We start from the raw sequence: 20,672 nt of genomic DNA, 5'->3' as shown, positions 1-20,672 counted from the left end.
ATGCGTGCTATAATTCGCCCTTGCTTTCTATTGTGATTTCAATCCCGTGCCTCTCTCCTTAGGTACTTGATTGAACCATTTTGTGGTTATCATTACACATCTTTAATTTAAACATGGACAATACGGTTGGATATCCAATGTGGTGTTTGTTTACTGCATAATTTCGAAATATTTTTTTCAAAATATAGCTTTATTGAATATGCTGACATGCCAATCGGAAGTATATGTATTCTATGCACTGATCGGGTGTCCCTTTTCCTTTTCTCTTTAAACTTTGGCCGATTTCTTTTTGCCTTGGTAATTGTCCCTTTCTGTCCTTTCCCCTATCACATGTTCCTTCGAGACACTCGGTCCCCGCTTTTGTGCTCTAGTCCTTTAATTAGGTTTCTGGCCATCACGGTTCTGTGACCGGCCCTAGTCGTCAGGACCTGATTCCTTTGTCCTTTCTTCATTTTTGCATCATTCCCGCTCCTCCCCCGTATTTGGATTCAGTCCCCCTGGGGCATTTTGTCCCCGTTTTTTCCACGTTCTAGTTTTTCCATGGAGACTTTTCCTCGGAACTATTTCCTGAAACACTTGGATTTCCGCCATACTGCGGATTTCTACCCAGTCGCTTTGATTACTGCCAGTGCGCATATCTGTTACGTTGTAATTAACGAATCTTGATCTCCACTCCGTGTTCCTGCTTCATTTTCTGGTAGGTGCCATTAGAAATTGGTCTGTCGGACTGTCCCGATGTTTTAAAATAATTTTTCGTCATAATCCCCGTTCTTTTTCCCATCCTGCAGGTCACTTCCTCCACTTGCGTGTACCCTCATCCCTTCTTCTCTTTTCCCTCTTCTTGAAGCTGGACTACGTGTTGGTAAGTCCCCATTCTCTCAGTTTTTCTCCGCCCTTGCCCTCTTTTCCTTTCATCCTGAATTTTGGCCCTGACGTTGTCCAATTGTTTCTCCTTAGGAGTTTGTCCCTGAAATTAGACCTACCTGTGGAAATCGTTATTCTCTGAACCCCATTTATTGATATCAGGTACCCTACACACCCACCCCCCCCCCCCCCTTTTTATTTCACTTCTTCCCTCCTTTCTTTCTTTACACTATTATCTTGGGTGTATTGTATTGATTTTCTTCCTATCTCCTTATATCTATAGAGCACTTTTAAAGAGTTATGTAACCATCGTCCTGATGATGACCTTGAGTGATAGAGGTTGAAACGCCGTCGACCCTACAACGCAATTTATGGCTTGTTTAATGGTCAACTTCGAAATGGAGAAATCATGTCTATGAATGCATAATAATTTTGTTGACTTACACTATTGTATTGACTGTTTTGTGCCGCTGGTCGTTGTTTTTTCACAACAGTTGTCACTGCGCCGTTTATTCACCCTACACTTTCAGTGCACTTTGGTTGATATGGTTACTGCAATTTAATTTGTATTTATGTGCTCCTATGTGTGGAATAACATCCTTTCATTCTCCTTGGTCTCCCTTGTCCTTCCTTGTGCTATAGGAATGATTACTTATTGAAAAGTCCCTTTATTTGAATTACCTGTTGAGACATTGTTTATTGTTGCCATATATTACCCGGTCTCAATTGGGTATACGGGTGTACTCCTGTTTTTGTTTGACTTGACAATCCTGAAGGCAGAGTGCTTGGTTTTATGTGAGAGGGTGCCCAAGCATGAGCTGAACCCCTCTGCAGCATTCGGAAATACTTCCTTATGGCTGTTCTGTGATACAGCCATACCATATACTCTTAAGTGCATTATAACCTCACGGTAAATGCTAACTTTGGAATGGCTGCATCAAAACATGTTGTGTTTGGTGTCAAACGCTTTGGAATACTACCCCCCGCCAGTCCTGGTGGCAGGGGTAGCATTCCACCCTTCTAGAGTGAGAGACATGTTCATCCCCTAAACTTAGTATAAGTATAGGAATCCAGTCCCTAGGACTTTAGATTACCCTGGACGAAACTCTGAAACATATATCCTGGACCTTCGACTTTCTATTTCGACTAGAAGACGGAAGAAATCTCCCTTGGGGTCAAGGAGGGACTCCCCTGGTTGGCAGGCACCAAAGAAGCAACTGACCAGTCTGCAATTCTGAAGCTCCCACCGGACACCAAAGGCTCTGCATCCCCAGAGGTGGATTTCCAGACTTCCCCGAGGCTACCCTGAGTCCACATCAAAGCTGAAGCCCGTGGCTATCGTGGGTGACGTGGAACCGTGAACCCTGTACACCGTGAACTTTTGCAGCAACACTATCTTCCTGGTCATCCTCGAAGTTGTGGTTTGGGCTCCGAGTAGCCCCAGCCTTGAGCACCTTCTGCACCGAAGATTGTTGGCCTCCACTCCACAAGTGACCCGTGGGCCAGCTTCAAGTGTGACCACTTGAGGCTCCTTTGCAATCACTTGTCCATTAGCTAGCAGGTCCCCACGAACACAACTCCTTTTCTAATTGGGCGTTCCTGGTTGCTCCAGATGTGCCCTGACTTACCCTCGCTGGGTGAGTCCCTCAGAGCTTGCTGGTCTGCACCGCAGTCCTTTCTATGCATTCCTGTGACTTGCCGTTGCCAAGGCTTGTTGGGTCCTTTATGGTCGCCGACACCGCAACACTCGACGGACTTCATGGGACAGCTCGAATTCGGCTCATGGACTTCGTCAACACCTCCTGGACCTCTTGGCTGAAGAGTCAAGACACCCATCAACTCACCTGAAGCACCCAACATCTGTGGGCATTGGTCCATCCTGCCCTAGGTCACTGGCAAGTGACTCAGACTCTGTCCCCTCTGCTTTCAGGTTCCTTACATCCTAAATCCAGGCTTGGATCTCTCCGGACACTTCTCCTCTTCACGGCATCAGCAGTTCTTTGCAGGCTTCCATTGAAATGGACGACGCGACCCGACACCAAAAGACACCTATGCACCCGGCATCCCTGGGTGAGGTAACTCGAGTACTCCGGTGCTCTCATGGGTGCTAGCCCTAGAACTTCTTAAGTCCAAAAGGGTTTGGTCCTGACTCGATTAGAAGTGTCCCTAATGTTTCCACACTGCATACAGCTCCGGTGGGTACCCTGTGTCACTACCTTGGGTGGTTCCTTGGGGTCCCAGCGATTCTAGAGGCAATAGGCCTAGTGCCTATTCCAGTCGTGGTTCTTGTACCACTTTTTCAGTATATGGTTTGGTACGCCCCTAGGACCCAAACATGTATTTGTGCTTTTACTGATGCTTGATCACTTGTAACTTTAGTACTTCAAACTCCAGTCTCATAATGAGACTAGAGGGGTGTGTTTAACCTTAAATACATATATTTTTAATATATACCTGATGTGGTTGTCTTTTCATTTGATCATTCAAGATATTATAGACTGGTAAAACAAGCTGCTTTACATTCCTTGAACACTTAGCCTGAAGGCTGCTCTCCATAGCTTCCCCTAGGATAGCTTTCAATAAAGGTTGTCTTTAACCTATCACCATAAGGGGTTGTTTGGACTGAGACAAGGTGCCCACTAGAACTAGTGGACATCATATATCAGGCCACCTTTTCACACCCTGTATGGCAGAGTGATAATATTTCAAAAACAGCTGCACATCTAGTGAAGTACTGTATGGTGTGCATGATGCCCAATCCTGGAAAACGTACCCCTACACCACCTGGTAATTTCCCACCTCTCACTTTTCCTTTGGAGGTGCTTCAGATGGATTATATAGAACTAGACAGATGCAATAATTTGAAGCATGTTCTGGTGGTTTTCTGTGCATTCAGAAATGGGTTAAGGCTTATTCCACTAAAGACAATACAGCCATTACAACTGCAAAGGTACTCCTGAAGGAGTTCTTTCCTCGTTTTGGCTTGTCCCGTTTGATCTGGAGTGATAACGGAAGTCATTTTAATGTCAAAGTGATTCAGTTAATTTGTGATGGTTTGCACCTAAAACAGAGGTTCCATGCTGCCAACCACCCACATTCAGCAGGTTTGGTTGTAAAGTACAATGGTACTCTCAAACTGAAATTGGGTAAAATACAGGAGACAACAGGGTTACAGTGGCCAGATGCTTTAACATTAGCTCTTGTGTCGACAAGAACAACAGTCCATTCTAGGACAGGATTGTCACCCTAAGAGGTTGTGTTTGGACACCCGGCAAATGTCTGGTACGTCCTGCGCTCTCGGCGGTTTTCTGATATTGAGTACCCGTTGTTGGTTGACTATCGTGCTCAGTTGACTGAAGGTTTGCGTTCTATTCACCAACAGGTCCGGGAAGCCCTGCCAGCTACACCACAGAGGCCCGGACATGATATTCAGCCTGGCGACTTCGTGCTGGTGAGGAAATTCCAGTGGAAGAAGAGTTTGGACTGGAGCCATGGTGGAAGGGACTGGAGCAGGTCCTACTGGCTACATGCACAGCTGTCTAAGTCGCCGGCCAAAAGAACAGGGTGCACGCAACTCATTGTCGCAGGATATCTCTAACCTTGCCCTACGATCAATGGGTGAGGGATGGAATAGGGGACTTCGAGTGTGAGACGGTGCCTCAGTTTGTCCCCTTTAGTGACACAAAGCTGACCTGGACCAAAGCGGATGAGGAAAATGAAGAAATGCTGAATGCAGCAGTTCCTCCTGAAATACGGGCTATCTAAGAGCCCCTTTTCATTGATCCCTCTGTGCCTGAAGTCACTAGGTACAATCTACGCCCTTGGCTGAAGAACAGTGCACCAAAGGAGAAGTCAGATTAGTTAAGATGGACTGTGTAATTTACGGTGTACTTTGCTATAGTACCAACTGAGTTAGTTTAGGGTGATGTGAGATTTGTGCACTGTTTGAACATTAGACAGGATAGATCGAAAGTATCCCCTTGGGGGTACATTATCCTGGTCGACGTGGGAATACGAGCCTAGGAAAGAGCAAGCTCCACCGCCGGTGTTCAAGAGCGCCAACGTTTTGATGGACAATAGGAGCCTGTACCAGTGAGGCTCTGACGGACATTGGGAACTTGTATATTCCTCTTGCTGGCATTTTTCCCCCTTACTTTATCATTTGCTATGCACCTCTTTGGCAGAATGGTTGCATATGAGGAGCAGCCAGTGATTTCCCTTGTTCGTACATGCATATTTTGGTCTACCATGAAAAAGATATTATGTGCTCTTCTTGTGATAGTACTGCTATTGATTCTGGGTGGGGTGTACTAAACATAAGGTTGTTTCTCAAATACGCACAAAAAAAGCAGCCAGAGTAAAGTATTTCTAGACACACATAAAAGAATTTTTGGCGAGGGTACAGCTTGATATTCCACCGAATCTGTCACAAGTTTATGGACTGCTTACCCATTGTCACTCGTCAATTATACGTATACCCGCCCAGCCCAATTTGTAGAGGTAAGGGATGAGTTTGGATTGGTGTATTCTGGTCCTTGTTTATATTACAGGAAGCCACAGGGAAAGGGATATCCAGCTTGTGACAATAATATGTATTGTGATAATCTGTATATGAGAGAGCAGAACATTACGTTAGTGGGCTGGCATTACCAAGATTTAATGGTCACCCGGAAAGCTGGTTATTATCCTGCATGTTGCCCGACAGTAAATAGTACTGACACATTTTTGTGTGTCAATTGGAATGATATTGTTTAAAAATATGATGTCTTTAGTGAAAAATAAGGATCTGAGTATTTTTGGAATGAACACCAGTATACTTCTGTAGATTATCAAGGTCCACTCTATGCACATCCAGGATTTTAATTTCTGTCTAATGGTACTTATTCAAATGTTTATAACGGCACAGATGATGTTGCTCCAGGGATGATGCTCCCTCTAGGTGTGCCTTGTAAGTACAGTAAGCCAAATATAAGATGGGTAAAAAGAACGTTGACTGCAGAGTTCTGTGATGGAGGGACAGATTTGGAAGTCAATAATTATAGTATTGGTATCACCTGTGGGTATATTCTTTCCTCCATTATTACCTTTGGTGGTACTGCAATGGATAGGGGTGAAAAAGCTAGAGAATATTTTGGATGTAAGTTGCAGACACTGTCTAACTCCACAGTAGCTGCTTTGCATGTCATCACCACCCAATTGGAAAGTATGCAGACATATTCTGAGCAAACTAGATATGCTGTTGATTTCATCCTAACTAAGAGAGGTGGTGTGTGCGTGGTAGTAGGAGACCAGTGTGTAGTCGGGATCACATATATGGAAAGAATATTTTCAAACACATTTTAGACAACAATTATTAAAGGAATGGAGAGTGGGAACTGGAGTTGGTCACTTCTTTGGTGGATGTAGTTGGATCCTTGAAAAGGTGATTTATTTCATTGTGATTTTGATTTCTTGCTGTGTCTAGGTTCAGTGTCTTCCCCTATGTTGTTCTAATTGCACCACCTTACTCGCTCCTAAGAGAATATCGATTCATGATACTAATGCTACAAATATGATTCAAAAGGAGGTAGAAGACCTCATTCAAATAGATGAGGGTATTTTGAGACTTCTTCCCTCCTTACTGTTTCCCTTCCCGAAGCTGAAAATATGGAGTGCTCGTCAACTAATTTATTCATGATTTATTGCATAACATGTCTTTTTGCTATTACACAAAGGTGCCGATCACGATCCGGTAAAAACCGGGTACGAACCGTCGGACGGAGCATATTCTCCGTCCGACGCGTACCCGGTCGAAAAAATATACAAACATGGAATTACGATTCGCACGGAAATACCATTTCCGTACGAATCGTACAAAACCCCGACCGACGAAAATAAACATACAAATGTGATCCGGGAAAGCGCCGACGTGACGTCGGGACGCACGCAGCCTGCCATTCACGAACCAGGAATTACGATTCGCACCGACGTCATCCCGCGCGGTGAATATTTTCCGGCAGCCAAAAACTGCCGGGAAATCAGGACGACGCGAACAAGGAGTACCTGCACGCGACGGACAGACATGGACCCGAACCTACATGTCATCCCGGCCCTCATAGCAGTCGACCTCCTCTACAGGTTACGACGCAGATGCCGCAGAATGTCAGAACAACAAAGGGAGGGGGAAAGGGGGGGGGCAGGACCAGGGGCAGGCCACAAAACCCCCACCAAAGTCACACAGCACACATGCCCTGGACCTACCTGACCCCCAGGCCCTGGTCACTACGAGGGGGTGGGGGCGTGTCCAGCAAAGCCAGCGTCCGCCACAACGGAAGTGCTTGACGACGCGAACCGGCAACACAACAATACAGGTACGTCCCGTACCCACGCCTTAAGAGCGTGGGTACGAGTCGTACCACGCCCACACCTACGTCATCCCAACAATGGCGGGACGGCTGTACCCACGTGGCAAAGGCCTGGGTACGGGCCGCACAAGCATCACATAGCGTGGGGACGGATATGTACGGACCGTACCCCCACCCCCGTATGCATGGAGCGTACCCCCAACCCCAACAGTGTAAGTACGACCCGTACCCTCACCCGCGTACGTATGGAGCGTACCCCCCACCCCAACAGTGTAAGTACGACCCGTACCCACACCCGCGTACGTGTGGAGCGTACCCCCAACCCCAACAGTGTAAGTACGACCCGTACCCACACCCGCGTACGTATGGAGCATACCCCCAACCCCAACAGTGTAAGTACGACCCGTACCCACACCCGCGTACGTATGGAGCGTACCCCCCACCCCAACAGTGTAAGTACGACCCGTACCCTCACCCGTGTACGTATGGAGCGTACCCCCCACCCAAACAGTGTAAGTATGACCCGTACCCACACCCGCGTACGTATGGAGCGTACCCCCAACCCCAACAGTGTAAGTACGACCCGTACCCACACCCGCATACGTATGGAGCGTACCCCCAACCCCAACAGTGTAAGTACGACCCGTACCCTCACCCGCGTACATATGGAGCGTACCCCCCACCCCAACCGTGTATGTACGGACCCTACCCCCACCTCGTATGCATGGAGCAAACCCACTCCCGTGTATGTTCTAAGCGTACATATCCTGAAATAGGAGGGGTGTGTGCAGAGTCCTCCCAGCAGTGCCCAGTCACAAGAGTGGTGTGTGCAGAGTCCTCCCAGCAGTGCCCAGAGACAGGAGGGGTGTGTGCAGAGTCCTCCCAGCAGTGCCCAGAGACATGAGGGGTGTGTGCAGAGTCCTCCCAGCAGTGCCCAGAGACAGGAGGGGTGGGTGCAGAGTCCTCCCAGCAGTGCCCAGACACAGGAGGGGTGTTTGCCTATCACTCCCAGCAGTGCCCAGAGACAGGAGGGGTGTGTCAGAGTCCTCCCAGCAGTGCCCAGTCACAAGAGTGGTGTGTGCAGAGTCCTCCCAGCAGTTCCCAGAGACAGGAGGGGTGTGTGCAGAGTCCTCCCAGCAGTGCCCAGAGACAGGAGGGGTGTGTGCAGAGTCCTCCCAGCAGTGCCCAGAGACAGGAGGGGTGGGTGTGTCGTAAATAAAGTATTACGCACTCATAATTTCTATAGGTATCAATAGGATCATGCATAAAGCAAGAGGCTGAGTCTGTGGTATCAGGTTCAAAAGGGCTTTATTCCAATAACTCGAGTTATAGGGAGAATAGTTCCATCACCACAAGGGATCAGGAAGGGTCTTCTGCTCAGAATATTCTCAAACTTTATTCACAGAGTACAGTATATATACATTCAATAATATACGTAAGCAGGAGTGCTTCAGGCAGAGCAAGAGAGAATGAGATAAGAGCATGTGGGTGTGTAAGTGGGCGTGAAGGTGGGCGTCCATGTGGGCGTCCACTTGATGATCATAGGTGAATGTCATAGGTGGGTGGATGCCTAGAAGGGGTTGCGTGATCAGCTGGAACTTTACTGGAACTTTGCCTTACTTGTGCTCAACTCGAGCATACGTGTAACTGACGTGGGGAAGGGCTGCTGTGCAATCGGGGTGTCTGGAAGTGAGACCTTCAGTGTCAGGACGACCAGTACATCTTGTATTATCTGATATCTAAAGTCCGGAGCAGGGACTGATCTGTGACATAGGTTGCCCATCACCAAGAGCCGATGTGGCACCTATTTCTTCATTCACTGCGTAGGCCTTACATGGGGGCTATGGGCCTTTCACTGACGTGAGCTTTGCAATCACACAAAAAGAGACAGAAAGGCTAGGCTCTCTCCTTTTGCAGACGGGTTGTGTTTTTATTCCTCCTTCTCCAGGCAGGAATGTGGTTCAGTAGGAGTAAGCAGATAACCGTGCTCAATACTGTCTCGGCACCTCGGACAGGGCCCCTTTGGCTGAGGCCCAAGTGTGCAAGGCCAAAGATATGCAGCTGCAGCTCTCAGAGCGTCTGAGGCCTGAAACCTCTTTTCGGCTCTGGCTGAGCCACAAAAACGGGCTTTCATGAAAATGACACGAGTGCAGGAAAACATGATGCAAAACATGTAGGCCTCAATGCAGATTTGTCGTTTCTCTCATGGGAGACTGGATGATGGCAGGCCACGTTATAGCATAAGCATCATGATAGACAGGCCATGGAGGGGAAATGCATGGGATACATGCATGTGTACATAAAGCGTTGGGGGGCACATAGGGGACACATAGGTCTCATAATTTTTATTTCCTCATTCCCTCCTTGTCCCCTAGTGGACCCTTCATGTCACATCTATTCTCATGAGACAGTCGATCTGTTCTTGCAGCATTATTTTTTCATTTTCAATGCTCTGTAAATGGGGATGTGGAACACATGCAGTAGCACACAGGCCGCAAACGGCCGGGCCACACTGCAGACATAGACAACAACTGAATATCATCAGTAGTATTAACCCACAGACGGTCAATACTTTCCATCCCCATGCTGATATTATTCCCCAGAGCCAACCGGACCAAGTCCACGTGCCTGGGTCTTGGTGTATGCTTTGGGCAATCTTGTGGAGCCTTGTTATTGCTTTGTATACAGACGGTGCGTTATTAGGAATAAAAGAAATGATATGTAGCACGTCCCACCCCAGTCTAAGGGCAGCTGTACATAGGCTGTCTGGCCACAAATAAAGTAGATGTGTCGTGATGCTCTGAAATAGGACTTTCCTTTGTCTTTAAACACTATAATAGTATTACACTCGCTGTGCCCCAAATGTACTGAGCCTTCTTTTCTGACACACAAGTTCCCTTTTACTGGCAGGACTGTAATTGAGGATGGACCTAAATTGTGTATGGGCTTGACATTCAACACTATAAAGTCGAGGGTCGCATTTCCTTGCAGATACTCTTCATTTTCTAGATCTGTACCTTTCCTTTGGGGAAGACCTTCTTCATCTGGGAAACATGCTTCATTCATGACTTTATTCAAGTTACCCCATACCCAGTCGCCCCTACACTCCTTGTCTTGACATTCTTTGGCATCACCGTTGATGGATGTCATTAAGGCAAACCATGCTCCGCAAGAACCATTATGGGAGAACGGAAAAGGGAAAAGAGGCAACACTCCCTTCACCTTCTGATACGGGGGAAGTCGGCCACAGACCCAGCAGTCTGTAGCATTGCTAGTCTGATGTAAATGGTGCAGCATCTGAATAAAGGTATTGTTGCGTAAGGCAAGTCGATATGATAGCTCATGGGATGGCAGATCACTAAATGTGTGCTTTATGGTATCATTAGTGGAGGAGTGTAAGAGTGAGGCAATAGGAGGAAAAATAGCATGTAGTATTAAGCTGATACATATTATCGTGATGCACAGAAGAGATAGAAAAATCAAAGTCACTATACATCAACCACGTAATATTTTACAGTATTTGCTTTTCATCTTGCTCTTTTTATCATTATTATTGTCCGAGATCTTATGCAAGCCAGAATACATGTTCAACCGCTTCACCACCTAGTGGACTTAATTGATCAAACGGGTTCTGACTTTTTAGATCTAAGTTTAGCTTTGTACTCCTGCTGGGGAGTCTCCTCTAGTAAAGGGGGCTCAAAGTCTGAAAAGTTTGTGTCCTTTTTAAAAGAATCGTTATTCCCGAAGTAGCGTTTACAATGATGAAGATGAACCCATCCTTTTCGTCCTTCGACTTTAACGGCTGTCCTCGTGGTTAATAACACTAACTTCGGCGCCTTCCACCTCGGCTCAAGAGGGCTCGATCTATCAAAGTTCCTTATTAGGACATAATCCCCAGGAGCGATGGAGTGTTCCTTGACCTGGGTGTTGTCAGGGAAGGCGGCAGCAACCTGCGAACGACAAGAGAGTAGTGCAGACATCAAGGAAGCCAGGTAATCTGTCAGCATGTTACTATCAACATCAGTAATCTTTTTAGGCATCGGAGTGCCCCACATATTCGGTGGTCTACCAAAGACCACTTCATAGGGAGATAAGCCTGTTCTAGAATGGGCTACCATTCGCATGTAAAAGAGGGCAACCGGCAGGGCTACCATCCAATCTACACCTTTGTCTGCGCAAATCTTTGCTAGTCTTATCTTTAAGGTCTGATTGTGTCTTTCTACAAGGCCTGCTGCCTCAGGATGTCGTACGCAGTGGAACTTCCAGGTATACCCTAACAGAAGGGACACCTGTTTCATGAGTTCAGAGGAGAAAGGCTGACCGTTGTCGGAATATACGACACGCGGTAATCCATAACGTGGGGAAAAACTCTCGCACCAATTGTCTGGCGGTAGTTACAGCAGTATAATCAGGGACTGGATAAGCTTCTGTCCACCTTGTCAGTGAACATACTACTACCAGGACATATTTGTAACCTCTACATCTGTCCATTTGGATATAATCCATCTGGAGGACTTCAAAAGGGTGGTCAGGTGGATGGAATCCACCTTGTTCCATCGGAATGTCTTTACCTGGATTGAATTGGCAACAGATCATACATGTTCTGACCTTTTGTTTCGCTGCTGCACGCAGGTGCTTGTTGAACCATATATTCTGTAAGCTGTCTAGCATTGCTTTCTCTCCTAAGTGTGCAGGACTATGTGCGGTATTTATGATCACTTGTACCATCGAATCAGGAAGAAACCATGTTGCTTTGCCCTTAGTCATCCAACCCTGATCAGTCAGTACCCCTCCTTGTTCCGACCATTTCTTTAATTCGTCTAGAGTAGCATGTGTCTGTATGTCTTGTACATCCCTGGAAGGATCCCTGACTGTCATGGCTTTGGTCATTGATGGTATCTGTGAGTTCGTCATGTCTAGTGGGGTCTGAGCTGTCTGTTTAGCAGTTCGGTCTGCCAGATCATTGCCTTGAGAAATGGTATCTGTTGCTTTCGTATGTGCTTTGCATTTCAGGATAGCTATGGCTGTCGGTAAATGTATTGCTTCCAGAAGAGCTTGTATAAGGGGGCCATGCTGTATCTTGGCCCCGTGAGAGGTCAAGAAACCTCTTTCTCTCCACAATACTCCGAAGTCATGAACTACCCCATATGCGTATTGTTAATCGGTGTAAATGTTTACTCTCAAGTGCTTAGCTCTTATGCATGCTTGTGTCAGGGCGATGAGCTCTGCTGCTTGTGCTGACAGTATGTCTATTCTTTTAGTCTCTATGATTTCAGTAGCAGTGGTCACTGCATACGCTGCCACTAATTCTACCGCCCCTGTCCTCATGCATGAGCCATCAACATAGAGTGTTAGGTCAGGGTCTGGGAGTGCAACATCTGTCAAGTCTTGTCTTGGCTTAGTCACGGTATGTATTACTTCAACACAGTCATGCGGGGAAACGTTTTCTGTACTGGAGGGCAAAAGAGTAGCAGGATTCAGTATGTTGCATCGTCTGATCTCTATGTGTGGTTGAAATAACGTCAGCTCATAACCTGTCAGTCTCGCTACAGTCAGGTGTTGTGTTTGTGTCTGGTTCAAGAGAACCTCCACTGCGTGCCGTACTTGTACTGTCAGGGGGTGGCCCAGCACTATCGAGTCACTTTGTCTTATGGCTAAGGCTGTTGCTGCAACAGATTTTAGGCACGCAGGCAAAGCCTGTGCTACTGGGTCCAATGTACTAGAAAAATAAGCACAGGGCTTGTGTTTTCCTGCATGATCTTGTGTTAGGACAGATAGTGCTGTTCCATCCCGCTCTGTCACAAAAAGCATAAAAGATTTGATGTAATCAGGGATCGCTAAAACTGGTGCTTGACATAAAGCTCTTTTTAATTCTTCAAATGCCACAGTGTGTTCTTGTGTCCAAGGGAGGACATTAGTAGAAGCTGCCTCTTGTGTCGTTAACTGTATTAGGGGCTTGGCTATGTAAGCATACTGGGGAATCCACTGCCGGCAATATGAAGTGAGGCCAATGAATGCACGTACCTCCTTTTGTGTCTTGGGCTGTGAAAGGCCAGAAATCAATTGAATACGTTCTGGTGTCAGTCGCCTACCCTCCTTGGATAGCAAGTGCCCAAGGTACGCCACTTGCTGTTCACAGAATTGTAACTTCGAAGGGGACACTTTGTGCCCCTTGTCAGCCAGAAAGTGTAAAACCGTGAGTGATGCATCTTCGCAGTCAGTTTCTGATCTTGCAGTGATGAGAATGAAAAAACGCCTACACAAAATCAAGAAGGCCTCATGGTTCAACGAGGACCTCAAGAAATCCAAGAAACTATGCCGCTCCCTTGAAAAGGCCTGGAAAAAAGACTCATCCACCAGCAACAAGGACGCCTTCAAAAACGCCATCCGTACTCACCACCAACTGATCCGAAAAGCCAAAAAAACAGCATTCAAGGATCGACTCGACAACAACGCCCACAACAGCAAGGAACTTTTCAACATCGTCAAGGAATTTTCCAACCCCTCGGCCAACTCCAACGACATCACCCCCTCTCAAACTCTCTGCGACTCCCTAGCCTCTTTTTTCCACAACAAGATTGCTGACATCCACAACAGCTTTGACAACCAACCCGGAAGCCAACCCACCCTACCATCAGCTGACTATCTTCCCCCCGTTAACACCCTCAACGCCTGGAACCCAATCACCACTGAGGACACCATCCGCCTGATGAATTCCATCCACTCTGGATCCCCCACAGACCCATGCCCTCACCACATCTTCAACAAAGCAGACTCCGTCATAGCCCCGCACCTCCGAGACGTCATCAACTGCTCCTTCAACTCCGCTACCTTCCCAGAAGACTGGAAACACGCTGAACTCACCGCACTTCTGAAAAAACCAACAGCAGACCCCACCGAACTCAAAAACTACCGCCCCATCTCACTTCTTCCATTCCCGGCCAAAGTCATCGAGAAAGCTGTCAACAACCAGCTCGCCGCCTTCCTCGAAGCCAACAAATCCCTCGACTCCTCACAATCTGGCTTCCGAGCAAAACACAGCACTGAGACCGCCCTCATCGCAGCAACAGACGACATTCGAACTCTACTGGACATTGGAGACACAGTCGCCCTCATCCTCCTCGACCTCTCTGCAGCCTTCGACACAGTCTGCCACAGCACCCTTTTACAGCGCCTCAAAAACATCGGAATCCAAGGAAAGGCACTGGAATGGATCACCTCGTTCCTCTCCGGAAGAACCCAGAGAGTCCGCCTCCCACCATTCAAGTCCGAGGCCTCTGAAATCATCTGCGGCGTACCACAAGGATCCTCACTCAGCCCCACCCTCTTCAACGTATACATGAGCCCCCTCGCGACCATCGCCCGCCAACACAACCTCAACATCATCTCTTACGCGGATGACACTCAACTGATCCTTTCTCTCACCAAGGACCCCAGCACCGCCAAAACTAACCTACACGAACGAATGAAAGAAGTCGCCGAATGGATGAAACAAAGCCGTCTGAAACTGAACTCAGACAAAACAGAAGTCCTCATCTTAGGTAAATCCCCCTCTGCTTGGGACGACTCCTGGTGGCCGGAAGCCCTCGGAAAAGCACCCATCCCGACAGACCACGCGCGGAACCTTGGCGTCATCCTGGACTCTTCACTCTCAATGAACAGACAAGTCAGCGCCGTATCCTCATCCTGCTTCAACATCCTTCGCATGCTCAGAAAAACATTTCGCTGGATCCCCACCGAAACAAGGAAAACAGTCACCCATGCTCTGGTCACGAGCCGACTGGACTACGGAAACACCCTCTACGCAGGTACCACCGCCAAACTACAGAAGAAACTACAACGAATCCAAAACGCCTCAGCCAGGCTCATATTAGACATCCCACGCAACGAACACATCTCTGGTCACCTTAAAGACCTCCACTGGCTACCCGTCAATAAGAGGATCACTTTCCGACTGCTTACCCACGCACACAAATCACTCTACGACATCGGACCAGATTGCCTCAACTCTCGACTGTCCTTCTACACCCCCTCCCGCCAACTTCGATCTTCCAGCCAAGCATTCGCCACTGTCCCTCGCATCAACAAAACCACCATTGGAGGCAGATCCTTCTCATACCTGGCTGCCAAAACATGGAACTCACTCCCCGCTTACCTTCGCCTCACCCAGAATCACCTAGCGTTCAGAAAACAACTTAAAACGTGGATATTTGACAAATAACCCCCCTCCCCTCCCCAAGCGCCTTGAAACCCTCTGGGTATGTAGTGCGCTATATAAATTTTATGACTTGACTTGACTTGACATCTACGTACTGTATCAGTGCTGTAGTGGTAGGCATATGAATACTGTCTAGTTGTCGTTTGAGTGCCTGACTGTAGATGCTAGGACTTTCTGTGAAGCCCTGTGGTGCTCTTGTGAATCTGAAGCTACGGCCTTTTAAACTGAAGCCAAAAAGATATTGGCTGTCTGGATGTATTGGGATACTGAAAAATGCGTTCTTCAGATCGATAACTGTAAAGAACGTAGCCTTCGCATCAATAGCAGTCAATAATGAAGAAATGTCCGGGACCACAGGGTACTGTGGCACCACACATTTGTTTAATTCTCGCAGGTCCACAACTAATCTATAGACAGGTGGTGCTTTGCGATCAGTTCGTTTAAGAATAGGAAGAACAGGTGAGTTGCATATGTTTGAATCTGTCTCTACCACCACCCCTTGTGCAATGAGTTCACCGATTATTCTCAGTAACCCTACTTCAGCCTCAGGTGGGATTTTGTATTGTCTAATCCGTGGCAGCACTACTCCTTCTTTGAGGGTGACCTGGTGTGGTGTAATGTTCATGAAACCTACGTCAGTCGGGCCTTGTGCCCATAGGTGCTGTGGTACATTTTGGAGCCTGATGTCAAAATCTTTCATTACAAAATGTCCCTTGAAATCACGTAAATACAGTCGCACTCCTTCTGGCGAGCAACAGATAATTGCTCCCAGTTCCTTTAATGTCTTTATACCAAGTAAGTTTTCTGGACATGATTTAGTAAGCAGTAAGTCTGTTGTATGTATTAGTGGACCAACTCCTAAAGAGACTGGTTCTGAAACTTCATTAATAATTGGCTTTCCTGAAAAACCCAGGGATATGCTCTTTGAGCCCGAGAGGGGTGCCCCTGGAACCTCGGAATGACTGATGGTAGTTCTACTCGCCCCAGTGTCAATCAAAAACTTTTTATCCTGTCCCAGTAAACGTGCATGTACATTGGGACCCTCTTGGTCCACAGGAACTGGAATAAGGGGCAAGTCAAATTCCCTCTCTGGGCTGCTTCATGAATATGCTTGGTATTCTGGATAGTTAGTTTGAGCGTGCTGATACATTTGTGTTGTGGCGTGGGCTGGTGCAGGTGCATGGACAGGCGATGGCGGCGGTGGAAACGTATCTGATGTCTGATGTGTGTTATTTTCCTTGAGAGGATAAGGACGTGGCTTTGTTTTACCTATAGCTATATTGTGTTTCAGGACAGCACATTCATTTACGAAGTGGCCTGGCTTCTTACAATAATTACAGGTCCCACTAGTTTGTTTCGTGCTATTCTTGTTCGTGTTTGTGTTAGTGTTTGCCGGTGTCGATTGGGCCACCAGCATCTTCATTTTTGTATCTTTCATGCGTCTCTTTTCCTGGTCGTGTTCCTCTCTAATTCTGTTCTGGTGATTTTGTAACATCTGTGAAGGGCTGTTTGCTTGCCAAGTACTCTCAACCTTAAGCACCCTATACTTTACCTCTGGTAGGGAATTTTCTACTAGTTTGCTCACGAAAAGATGGGGATATGAATCGCTACCGGGCTTAAGGCCACTATTGATAGTAAAACATTTCTCAAACCTAGAGTAAAAATCGCTTGTGTCCTCGTCTGGTTTCTGTTTACAGGCTGAAATAGCATCCCAGTCTTCCTTTTTAGTAACTAATAATCTAGGCAAAACTTGTACAAGCAGTTCAGGTAAATCTTTAGCTCGGGGACCCAGACCAACCCCCGGGCCTCTTTCTTCTTCCTCTGTTTCCAACAGATCCCAGCTAATCTTTTTCTCTCCCACCTCCCAGTCCTTTTCTTTCAGCTTCTCGTAAATACCAGCAGGCAATAGTACTTTCAATAACTTTAGAATGTCAGCATATGTATATTCTCCTAAGCGGAGAATGTCTTTTAGTTCTCGGTGAAAACCCCCCGGGTCTTTATCATGGGAGGGCAACATCTTTTTCATTTCCAGTATCTCTAATTTCGACAAGGGGGTGTAGACATACACCCGTTGCAGCACATTGTTTGCATCCTTTACAGGATGAACCTCTCGTAGGGGGTTCAGCTTGTCGTATAACTGTCCCTTATCCTGTGGTGGAGCGGGAAGCAGGGACCTAGTCACGTATACTATATATTTGTGTCGCTGATCTAGGATGACATTAATCAATTCAGTACCCATGTTCATCCACCTGTCTAGTATTATGTCGTCCAGCAACTTATACAATAGACCAGGACCAGAATATTGACTCTCATACAACGTAATCAAATGTTGGACCATGTAAACACCAGCTATGCGCTGTTCGTTTGGTGGGAGGCTCAAGAACGTTTGCGCTACGATATCATTATTATATGTATCATATTGGGATACCCACAGGGTGGCTGACCGTGCTAATTCATTTTCGGTCGGGGTGAGGGGCTGATCGTTACCTAACCATTCATTCACCGCTTTTTTGGTAATTTGGAATAAACTTTCAAGGGAATATCTTTCTTTTATAGCCGTTCCCTGTTTACGGTGATTGAGGCCCTTGGGCCTCTCGAACCGTCGGGCATGGCCCACGTATAGTACTCTGTCTTTGTCCCCTGCTTCGTCATCAGAGGATGACTCAGCCTTTTTGTCCGGTCCTACTTTGTGTGAGGCTATTATTGCCTTTCGGATTTTGGTCAACATGTTGTCTGTCTGTCCTGATTTATCATGCTGACCGGCATCTATGCGATCACTACAACCAATATAACAACGGTCTACGTCCCCGTCACCTTCGTCTTTTTCCCTGATCAGACAGTTAATTAGGAAGCGAAGGATATAGTTCTTAATAATTACTTTTCTATTTTGTATGGCTTCTGCTATGCACTCAGGACCTTCCCCTGTTCTTATGAATGTGTACATTTTCTTTAGGTGTTTATCCATATCTGGTAATTTTTCCAAATCTGCGACTGCTCGTCTAAGCCTTAGTGAAAACGCGAGCATTCTGCCCTTTCCTGGATCTGGATCATATATACATTCGGAGATGTCTACTTTTACTGTCGGCCCCCCTCCTGATGCTGTCCCGGATCCCTCCCCGCCGTCCTCGTGCTCCTGGAGCTGGGCTTGTGTTGGGGGTGCAGGGAAAGATCCGTCCACGTATGCTGGTGGGGATTCCTCTAGGTAGGTGTTAATAAACGTTTTGGATGCTGTTGGTTTTATTTTTCGGGGTACTTGCGGTGGCACTCTAATGGGTCTTTCTACTGGGGCCACTCTTGCTAGTTCCTCTGAAAGGACGGGATAAATACCAGCAACGACAGTATTTCTTTCTCTTTCAGTCTGCTCTCTTTTTACCCGTTCCCCTTTGTTGGACCCGGCCTCGTGGCGTGGTCCTTACCCCCGTGGATTGTGCCCGTTCCCCGCCCCGGCCTTCACGGGCCACCCTTCCGAACTGCACCGAGACCCCTCATTCCGAGCCGCACGAGGTCGCATACCCCTCGGGGCTCCGCCATCTTGTTGGCATCCACGTGACTCTGTGCGCCAGCCGGCGTGACCCCGCTCAACCCGGCCTCGGCCCCAGCGAAGCCCCGACATCGAGGCACCAAGAACTGGCCAGGGGGTGCCACATGAACCATTCACCGCCCCCGGCGGAGGACAGTATCGATGGACCCCCAACTGTCCTCCGATCCCTAGGTGTGATCGCCCTGCAACTCTCTTGGGCCGGGCGCCTCTCCTGCTGGGCGTCTGGCCACCTCCACCCGGCCTCTCCGCCCCCCCCGGGCGCCAGGGTCCGGACATCAAAGGGCTCCAGACCTATATCTGGGGCGACCCCGCCACAGATCGGCAGTTGTATCCAGGAGTCGAGAGCCCTGCTGATTGAATCGCGGCCGACCCTACGGAGAAGAACTCTTGCTTGAACTATCACGAGCCCTGCAGATTGCGTCGCGGCTCCTTCTTGTGAACACCTTGAAGCCCCCCGGAACATCGGGGCCCTGCTGACGCTGTCGCGGCCCAACCTCGCTGAAACCTCCCTCGGAGATCTGCTGACGACGTCGCGGCTCGAGCTGAGCAGAAACCATCTTGAGAGCCCTGCTGACCTGATCGCGGCTCCCCACGAACTGAACGCCAGAGCCCTGCTGACGCTGTCGCGGCTCGACCCCTCCGAGATCCGGAGGTCCTCCAGCTTGAGGATAAGAACTGGGCCCCAGGTACCCTCGTACCGAGCTCCTGCCAAAGACTGTCCCGCTACCCCTACCCTTCCAAAGAGACACTGAGACTTTTGGTGGTCCCTTTCGTGTAAATATTGATCTCGCAACCTTTAAATACTGATAAAGAATTGCTCGTCTTGAGACAACCTCCTTGAGTCCTGTGTGGTGGTGTTACTGTGCTAGTATGTGATAGGAGAAGGATCTCTCAGGAGGCTTCTCGACAGCGCTCGGCTACTTCGTGCAGGTGAGGGCTCCCCCCCCTTGGTGGTCTCACCGACTCCTCGGGGTCCGCCTTCCAACATTTGGTGGCCAGCGACGGGATCCGAGCCGAACGCAGTACGTACCAGCCAGTACCCACTAGCTACCCATCCAGTCAAACAGTAATCATGAGCAGCCAGGAAAATAACGGGACCATGGAGTTCCAGCCCGAACGGTTGGAGGAATATACGCACAAAGAATTAAAACAGTTCTGCAAGGACAAAGGCATTGCAACCACCAACCTAGGTACCAAAGAGGAGATGCAGAAAGCTCTGAGGACCTGGCTGGAGGCCGAGGCAGGCCACTCCCAAGAAGAAGGTCCCTTGCCCCTGACTGAGGCCACATCAACCGCACTGACTCCGGCAACCGGAGGAAGAAAGAGCCTAGAAACCGGCCTCTCCGAAGAAGAAATACGAGAGCGGGAGAAGGTCCAGAACCACGAACTAGAGCTCGCACGACTGCGGCTGGACGGCGAACTCCAGCTGGCGGAAAAGAAACTGGCCCTAGAGCAGCTACGGCTTCAAGAGGAGATAGAAGAGACGGCACCGAGAGTTGGAGGAAAAGAAAATAACCCTGGAGCACGAGCGAAGTCTCAAAGAGCTCGAAATCAAGGCCAAGAACGGGGGGACCAACACCCCCAGTACTAGAGACACCCTACCGCCTGCCGAGGCCAAGGTACATATCCCGAAAGAGGTCGTCAAGGAGTACTATAAGAATGACGACATCCAACAATGGTTCAAGGCCTACGAGGTGGCCATGAC

At 48.1% G+C, this 20,672-nt stretch overlaps 1 long non-coding RNA gene across 1 annotated transcript; it reads left to right on the top strand.

The window, feature by feature from the left end:
• Positions 1-513: 513 nt before the first annotated feature.
• Positions 514-1,527, top strand: LOC146856321 (uncharacterized). Its single transcript, XR_014980930.1, has 4 exons — positions 514-697; positions 789-862; positions 958-1,026; positions 1,148-1,527. It is a non-coding gene; the product is annotated as an uncharacterized LOC146856321 (long non-coding RNA).
• Positions 1,528-20,672: the final 19,145 nt, after the last annotated feature.

Source organism: Triturus cristatus, chromosome 4_1 (assembly GCF_964204655.1).
Source record: "Triturus cristatus chromosome 4_1, aTriCri1.1, whole genome shotgun sequence".
In the NCBI taxonomy this organism is placed as follows: Eukaryota; Metazoa; Chordata; class Amphibia; order Caudata; family Salamandridae; genus Triturus; species Triturus cristatus.
Note: the sequence above shows the minus strand (reverse complement) of the source record. Positions and strands in the feature narration are given on the sequence as shown.